The 9353-nt window shown below is 39.3% G+C and overlaps 1 long non-coding RNA gene across 1 annotated transcript; it reads left to right on the forward strand.

Annotated features, from left to right (window-relative positions):
• LOC131954900 (uncharacterized) lies at window positions 1-5607 on the forward strand. Its single transcript, XR_009388812.1, has 3 exons — window positions 1-187; window positions 3522-3658; window positions 5490-5607. It is a non-coding gene; the product is annotated as an uncharacterized LOC131954900 (long non-coding RNA).
• The last annotated feature ends 3746 nt before the right edge of the window (window positions 5608-9353 follow it).

Consider the following 9353-nt stretch of genomic DNA (forward strand, 5'->3'; position numbering starts at 1 on the left):
ATATCAAGCGACCCCACCAGACCCGGGCCTAACCCCTATAACCAGAACTACGCCCAGCCTAACCCTAACCACCCAGCTCACCAAATCCCGTACGGAGCCGTTGTCTACCAGCCTATTGGAGCAGGGTATCAACCTAAACGAGCCTGGAGCTCAGGACTCTTCGACTGCTGTAATGATGCCGACTCATGTATGTACTAGATATGTTAGCTTTTGCAATCTACTCAACTACTCATAACCAGAGGCGTAGCGAGGGGGGGGGGGCGGGGTGCGGACCGCACCGGGTGACACCATTTAGGAGGGCGACACCAAGGCAAAAAATAGCAAAATATATAGAGAAAAATTTAAAATCGAAAGTTTGAGGGGGGTGCAAATCGAAAGTTCGAGGGGGGGGGGGGGTGAACATCGAAAATAAATTTGAAAGTTTGTCCCCGGAAAGGGTCGCTACGCCTCTGGGGGGGGGGGGTGACATCATTAAGTGCCGCACCGGGTGACACCCGACCTCGCTACGCCACTGCTCATAACTAGCAGTGTTTTTTTTTCAGTCCGGGGTGGGGGGGGGGGGGAGGGGGACGGGGGGGGGGGGAATTAGACTGCTCCCGTCCCCGTCCCTTCCCGGAAGAATATAAAAAATACTTCATTAAAATAAAATATATATTATTTAACCTTTGTATTATTTTGCTTAGAGTTAAAAAAGTAAAGTTTCCTTTTGTGGCTGGCTGCAAACGGAGCAAGTGAAGTTGAGTTTACTTGTTTCCGTGACCGTGGTGAATGATGGGATAATGTATTCAGCTCATCATTATGATACTTTGGTCAGACACATTTACTTTCCCTAACGTGAGTTAGGTACCCATCAGAACTGGGTGGGCATGGAGAATCTACCGACTTGAACCTGGTTTCGAACTCGAGACTTTCGGGTTAGCCACGCCGTCCCTTTTATCACCCATTAACGTGATATGATCAAACTTATTTTCAAGGTAAAAAATTATCTAACGTTAAACGGTCTAAATAACGACAGACACATACGTAAGGAAGCACAGTCAAATAATCTCAGCACACAGACAGAAATAGAGCGGGGACACATACACGTCTAACTTGAACACATGTAGGCCAAGGACATGCACGCATGGATGCCTAGCCAACGCTAGCCAAAATGAAATGAAAACACACTAAACCAAATTTGACTAAGCCTCACTAACCTTTCCTACAAAAATATACTTATTAAACTTGCTTGAGGGATATAGCATATACACTACATGCATACACTTACAACACACACAATTCAGAGATATACAATACGCACATAAACGCATAAGTGCATACACATAACTGTCATAACTTACATTCTCTAGACATTAAACCTTACTTTGAAACACACTTAACTACATGATACAAACACAAATGGCACACACATCGAGACACAAACACGTTACCAACGCTAAGACGCTATACGAGCACCCAAGTGTTACATTACAACATACAACACAGCACAGTCTAGCAGTTGACAACCACGCCTATATTTTCACTCGTTTTATTTGTAAACACACATTTCTCTCTACAGCCCGCCTGTCTGTAAGCCTATTTCACTCGAGTGTTAAGTCCGCGTTTGATTATACTGAGCTTTTTCAGACCCGGAAGATTTTTATGACTTTATACAGCCGGAAATGTCTTCGTATTTCATCTGTTTTTTTTAACAGCGTAGCTTTTTACTTTACTAGTCACTTTTCTATCAGTAATTTGCTTTACTACAATATTTAAGAAAAGTCTTGTCTGCTTGTTTTGTTTTTAACTCTGCAAAGAGTGTTGTAGTATGATAATAAGATAAGGGATAAAATTATCTATTTTATATTGGGTACTTTTCTGCTTTTTGTTTTGATTTTGCTGCCTTTTAATGCAGAAAAATAATATTTGTTTTTGTTCTTCTGCGTTCTTAATTTATAGTGTTGGAAGAGATTCTCTCCTACACAACTTACGATACGCCATTGAGGCCATGTATACTCCGATTTTAGCCTGCTTTTATTTTGGATTTGCCACCATAGCCTTTGTTTAACCAAGAATAATAATCATTAAAAAAGTTTTAAAAAACCCACGTTTTCTGATTGAACTAAAAAGTAGAAAATAAATGCTATAGGCCCTACATCACAATAATGCAAGCGATCAATCTACTATAAGCGATCAAAAACGTGGGGCGCCGAAGTAAAAGTTATATTACTATTGATTAGATAATACTATTGACTTTTATTAGGGAGCTTGTAGAGAGTCAACAGTATTAGAAACTGTAAGAAAATCACGGCGCCCCACGTTTTTGCTCGCTTATAGTAGATTGATCGCTTGCATTATTGTGATGTAGGGCCTATAGCATTTATTTTCTACTTTTTAGTTCAATCAGAAAACGTGGGTTTTTTAAAACTTTTTTAATGATTATTATTTTCTACTTTTTAGTCTTTGTCTGTTTGTTTGCATTAAAATCTTGCTATCGATTTTATCTTTTCACTTTTTTTGGGTAAACGAAGACAACTCGTAAAAAGACAACTCGTAAAAAGACAACTCGTAAAAAGACAACTCGTAAAAAACACGTTGTTTGAATACGTTACTGACTAGAACACATAGATTTGAACCCGTGTCGAGTGGGATAGCAATCGTGTGCCCAACCACTCGACCATATCGTCTCCCCCAAACTGGACTACCTCCTGTAACTTTAAACTCGGTTCAAGCTAAATTCTCTGCCCCTAAGCCTGTGGCGACATGTGATCGTTCGCTTCACTGCGCGCGAGGTACGCGTCGCTGGTTTTTTTTCTAATGGCTAGCAGAGGATAATTATATATATAGATTATATAGCGGTCTAAAATGCTCAATAAAATGTTTCCATTGATCAATTTAGTAATAATAACAATTGAATATTCAATGGTCATCCAAAAGAAAGCTTCCCTGAAAATTTCAGCGCGCTAGCTAACTGGGAAGTGCCAGAAATTTCGATCGCAAGATTTGATTGGAAAGACAAACAAACACACAAACAGAGAAAGCAAGTTAAAGAAAACGTGGGAACAAACTACAAGGCAGCAGTTGTTTGATTTTGGAGTTGTCTCTCCTAGAAGAGTTGCTGTCCCCAGCTGTCGAATCTCATCTGCCCGAGCAGTGTTTCTTCCAGACTTTTTTCTCCGGGGGGGGGGGGGCACTTGAAATCTTCGGGGGGGCGGTAAACTTTCTTCGGGGGGGGGGGGGCGGACACTGTTAAAAGTATATATTTTCTATATAAATTATATAAATTTCATTTCGTTCGGGGGGCGGTAAAAAATTTTCGGCCGAAGAGATGCCTGGAAGAAACTCTGTGCCCGAGGTTTCGAACTCGAGACTTATCGGTTTAGCAACCATGAGCTTTACCGATTTTACCCTTTTTTTTGTTTATTTTAATGGTACTTTACTATTATTTTTCTGCCTTTAAATGGCTTTTTGTTATTATTTTTCTGCCTTTTAATGGCTTTTTGTTATTTTGCAGGTGTTTATGGCTTTTTGTTATTTTGCAGGTGTTTATGGCTGGTGTTGTCCCTCACTGATGATCTGTGATCTAGCTGAAAGATTTGGGGGATCTGGCGGCTGGTACATGAACACGACGTACATGCTAATGGAACTCAGGCAACAGTTTAAAGCCGTGTACAATATCGTACGTGGATTTTTTTATGCTAACTGGAAAACTATAATACTATATGATATGATATCGGTAGATCAATGCAGAGGCGTAGCCAGGGGGGTACATATGTCCCCGAGCGCCGACCTTAGGAGGCGCCAAAATGGGTTGGAAAAACAAATTAAAATATCATTTTAGCTGCATTTTTGCATTATAAATATAAAAAATATATGGGGGGGGGGGTGCGAATCGAATTTTGAGGGAGGGGGGTGCAAATTGAAAATTGAAAGGTTGCTCCCGAGGGGGCGCCAAATTGAAAGTTTGTTTCCGGGCGCCCTGAAGGGTCGCTACGCCTCTGGATCAATGCAAATCAGATTAGAATAACGTAATATTTATTTTCCAATTTTACCAGATTCCAGTTTAAAACCAAGTACAATGAGCTTTTGTGTTAACTTTTTTTCGTCTTTGTTTGGGTAATTAAAAAAACCTCCTCTCTCATAGCTCTTTCAGAGTAGCCTACCGTAATATGTTTCATTATCCGAATACAATAAGTATGCTTCTGACAAATATGCGAAGAGTTATAATTAGTGAAGAAAGAGATATCGATACAATAATGTTTTTTACATGCGATTTAGGGGTCGTCCATAAATGACGTCACACTCGTAGGGGGGAGGGGGGTCCGTAATTTTGTGACGGTGTGTGATGAGGGGGAGGGATGGTTCAGATGGTGCGACGTCACACTTTTGCATTATAAAAAAGCCATGTTAGAAAACTAATTTTAGACGTTATTTCGCGTTTTAGAAAACTGTTTTAATAAAATACTCTATATAGACAGAGTTCAGACAAGATTTTGGAAAAATATTGATGTTTTAAGAAAAATTTAACTGCAATTTTGAGGGAGGTTGTAGGCTAAGGTTTGACGTCATTTGAGGGGTGGGGGTCTGGCTTTTTGTGACGATGTGTGACGGAGGGAAGGGGGGGGGGTAAAAATCGTCAAAAAAGCGTGACGTCAGTTATGGATGACCCCTGATGGAATTCCTCTTTGAAATGCGTGGAAATCACACGTGTATTGAATTATGTGATTTATATCCAGACAAACTGTAATTTTGGGTACGAAGAGTTTACGAACCCAAAAGTTTCAAATTTTGATCCAGGGCTCGAGTCTGTAGGACGTCCCTGAGTGCACCCAGCTCTGATGGGTGCCTGACTCAAGTTAAGGAAACAAAGGCGACTGGGCACAGTGCTGACCACACTATCCCTATGTATGCCGAAGTCATTTAAACAGGTGAACCAGAGGCGTAGCGACACTTCCCGGCGCCCGGGGACAAACTTTCGATTTGCACCCCCCTCAGGCTGTCGATTTGCACCCCCCCCTTCAAGATTTCGATTTGCACCCCACCCTCTCAAGATTTCGATTTGCACCCCCCTCAAACTTTCGATTTGCACCCCCCTCAACCATTCAATTTATTTTTGCAACCCATTTTGGCGCCCCCTAAGGTCGGCGCCCGGGGACATGAGTCCCCCCACCCCCCCCCCCTCGCTACGCCTCTGAGGTTAACTGTACTTTATCTGCCCCATGTGTCTTGGACACGAACGGGAAAAGTCTGTAGGACGTCCCTGAATCCACCCAGCTGTGATGGGTACCTGACTCACGTTAAGGAAACAAAGGCGGCTGGACAACGTGCTGACCACTCTATCATCCTGTATGCGCGAGTTCATTGAAACCGCGTCATCTGCCCCACGTGTCTTTGGCACGAACGGAAATATGATGATAAAATTGTATCCTTGAATGCTTTAAGAGCGCTATATATAAACGGAATGATCTTAGGTCAAGTGTCAAAAGTCAAAGGTCAACTTCTGATTTCAGGAAGACGATACGGACGATTGTTTTGCGGCCTGGTGTTGTAAGCGTTGTGCGGCCTGTCAGATTGCCAGGGAGATCAAGTTTCTAGAGAGTACCAACCAGTGGAGAGGGCGTTAGGGGGTGTTGTGTGGGGGGGGTAGGTGTTGATGGGTGGGGGTGGGGGTTGCGGCCTGGTGTTGTAAGCCTTGTGCAGCCTGTCAGATTGCCAGGGAGATCACGTTTCTAGAGAGTATCAACCAGTGGAGGGGGCGTTAGGGGGGTGTTGTGTGGGGGGGTAGGTGTTGATGGGTGGGGGTGGGGGTTGCGGCCTGGTGTTGTAAGCCTTGTGCAGCCTGTCAGATTGCCAGGGAGATCACGTTTCTAGAGAGTATCAACCAGTGGAGGGGGCGTTAGGGGGGTGTTGTGTGGAGGTGTTATGGGGGGAGGTGTTAAGGGAGCGTAAGGGCGTGATGTGTGGGTTGGGTGTTCAGAGGGCTCTAGGGGGTGATGTGGAGGGTAAGTGTTGAGGGGAGGAGGGGGGTTAATAGGTGTTGTGGGGGTTATGTATTGGAACTTCAGTGTGTGTTTTGTTGGGTCTAGGTAAGGCGAAGCACAGTATATAGAAGTTATAGAGGACAGGTATGTGTTATGGGGTGTAGGTTTGGAGGGCGTTGTGTGTGTGGTAGTAAAGTGCTGTGGGGGGAGTAGTACGGTGTTTTTGGGGGTGTAGTAGGAGGGTGTTGTGGGGGAGAAGGCATAATATGAGGGAACTGTGATTATTCTTGAACTTTAAAATAAAAACCAAGCATGGTGAATAGATCTGGACTTAAAAGATTACATACCACATAAGTATCAAGATAGATCACTCGTGGAGCAAGCTGGGAAAATTACCTTGAACAAAAAACTTTGTAGAATGTTAGCTAAATTAGCTAATAATTATACATACAAGACTTTATTTTTATATTTTATAAGCAAATTTAATTTTTTTCGTTATACATATATTCAAGTAAAATAACCCTATTGTAAAAACAAACTGGCTGGTGTTGTTTTTTTTTTTTTTGTCATCTTAAATGTCTATTAAAGAATCTGTTTATTTTTTTTAATATAGAGAGATTGTTATAAAGTAGTGTAATGTTGGGATAAAAGCAAATACTTGGACTACCCTTCTGTTGGTTTATGTGAGGGTTTTTTTTAGTGTGAAATGAGTTAATAATAATAACAATAATAAAGAATAAGTAGCGTTACAAGGCGAGGGCGGGTGGTTCGAACCAGGTGACACCACTTTGGGGGTGACACCGAATAGAAAAATCGTAGAGGAGGAGAAACGTGACATCTTCTTACATAAATTGTTGGAGGTGGGTGACACACGCCCAAGATACGCCACTGAAAAGAACGATATGTCCTAGAGTCGACATTTTTGTTAGGAAGTCAGTTTCCAGATTTAATTTTGTCACAAAATTGTCCAGAATTTTCTTATTGTTAAAAAGTTTTCAACTTGTCAATAATTTTGTTTCCATAAGATACCCTTTTTATTGTCCTGGATACTTTAGTAGGCCATTGGCAAAAAACTTTTAAAATGTCTATGATGCAGTGAACATATAAAGTTGATTGTAGTAACACTAGGTACGTGTGTCGTATGTTGAGGCTATCGTTATACAGCTCAATCAAGGATACACTATGTCTAGACTAGACACTAGACTATCGATGAATTATCTTTGATTCAGTAGCTTTGAGATATAATAAATCTAAGTTATAATAGATTTAAAATAAAATAGGTATGTGTAAATGTGTCTTTAAAAAAAGTTGTTAAATTAAGTATATCTAGGATATAGTAGGATATAGTAGGTCGAATAGTAGGATTTCAGGGGTCTTAATATATTAAAATTGTGATGTAATTGACATGCGAATACAAATCGTGATTGTAGATCAGTTTTAGACGAAGATATCGCATAACTGTGTTATGTTCAACACAAAGAATAGTGAGAAATATGATAAATTGTAGAGAAACTGAAATATTACACATTGTCTTTTCCTAGAAAATGGTAAGTATGTTTGTTGACAAAGCTAATGTGTTACACAGCACGTAAAACGACTAGTATAAAGTAAAGACAGGATGCGGCTTATTTTAGATACAAACTAGGGGTAGACAACTCAATGTAAAAAAATCTTTATAATGAAGTCTAGTTTCAACAGTATATTTTCTTTATATATGAATCAGGGTCAGATAGGTTGTCAACAGTTTATAACTTTGAACTCTTCACACAAATCTGTGTTTATGATCTAATCATCACTGTTTCCTTTCCGGAAATCTCATTTAGAAAGACACAAACCTTCCCGTGAAAGCGGGGTTTTTAATTAGACCTGGGTTTTTCGTACTGGTTTCGTTTATGCAATGACTTCGACTTGAGCAATTAAATCTTAACAAACTTTCACTTGTGTGGTCCACACTCTTTACTGTTGTGTTTTCGGATATTAATTTTCGAACAACTAATTACGTGCATTATTCTAATTAATCATAGTGCTGACCACACTATCTGTTCATATGCCGAGGTCACAGAAACAAGTGAACTCTACTTCACTTGCTCCATAGGCCGTCAGGTTTGAAAGGGAAACTTTTTTATTCTAATTAATCAACCTTGATTTCGGAAGGATATATGATTTAAAAAAAAAAACGAGGATTTATATGAATTGATGAATCAAAGTGTAAATCAAACAAGTTTGGTAACAGAATAATGCTCACAATCAAGATAAAAGAAAAACAAGAGCTGTTCGCTATAGTGTGTGTTTGTTTCTTGTTGGGGGAGGTAGTGGTAGCATCTTTAGGTAAGTTGCGTGCACGGACACACACACATGTATATATATATATATATATATATATATATATATATATATATATATATATATATATATATATATATATATATATACATATATATATATATTTCAAATTTCAAGATGAATATATTAATATGTATGAATATATATATATATATATATATATATATATATATATATATATATATATATATATATATATATATATATATATATATATATATATATATATATCTTGACATTGAATTTTTTAAACTATAGTACCCTCCAATTTCACTAATTCCCAGTGTAACGTAAATGATTTACAAAAACATTTTTATGGTATTAATGACCATTTTAATATAAATTTTAGATAAGCATGCACATTATTAAAAAAATTGACAATTTTAATCTTTACTTTTAATCTCTAATTTCCTCTCCAATCTAAAATCTGAGGTTGACTTTCGTTTTGTTTGTGTACACACGTACCTTAACACTTTGAACCGAAGCCTTACAATCAGGAAACACTTAAACTTACTTATTCTAATTTAGATCGGTTTCCGCATAAAGAGGAACTACAATGAGTAATTTTGTAATGATCGATGCATATCCTTTTGAAGCTAAAATGTTTCTTCAACATTTTACAAAACAATATAAATGTTTTTATTTTTCTAAACTTTGATCACACGTATTTTGGATCAGCGCACATCACATGTACAATAGAACATAACCAAGCTTTTAAAAGGAACATTGTAAATTGCTTCAGTCTGTGTGACGGCGTGTTAACTCCTAAAGTTCAAAGTTCGAACCCTCGGCCATATGAGGCTCGGGGACAGCGACCAAACTAGGAAAAAAAACCTCGATAATCAAATAACTGCTGCCTTGAAGTGGACACATGCAGAATCTAATTCAGAAAGAAAAGCAGTCTGAAGTCTTAGTCAACGGGGTCCTAGGTGCTTTGACCACAGGTGCTTTGACCATAGGGGGTTTGTCCATAGGGGGTTTGACCACAGCGGAGCTTTGACCATAGGGTGTTTGATCATAGGGGGTTTTATCACACCGTGGCTTTGACCT

This window comes from Physella acuta, unplaced genomic scaffold (assembly GCF_028476545.2).
Source record: "Physella acuta isolate Inbredline_101_S28 unplaced genomic scaffold, ASM2847654v3 ptg001038l, whole genome shotgun sequence".
Lineage (NCBI taxonomy): Eukaryota > Metazoa > Mollusca > Gastropoda > Physidae > Physella > Physella acuta.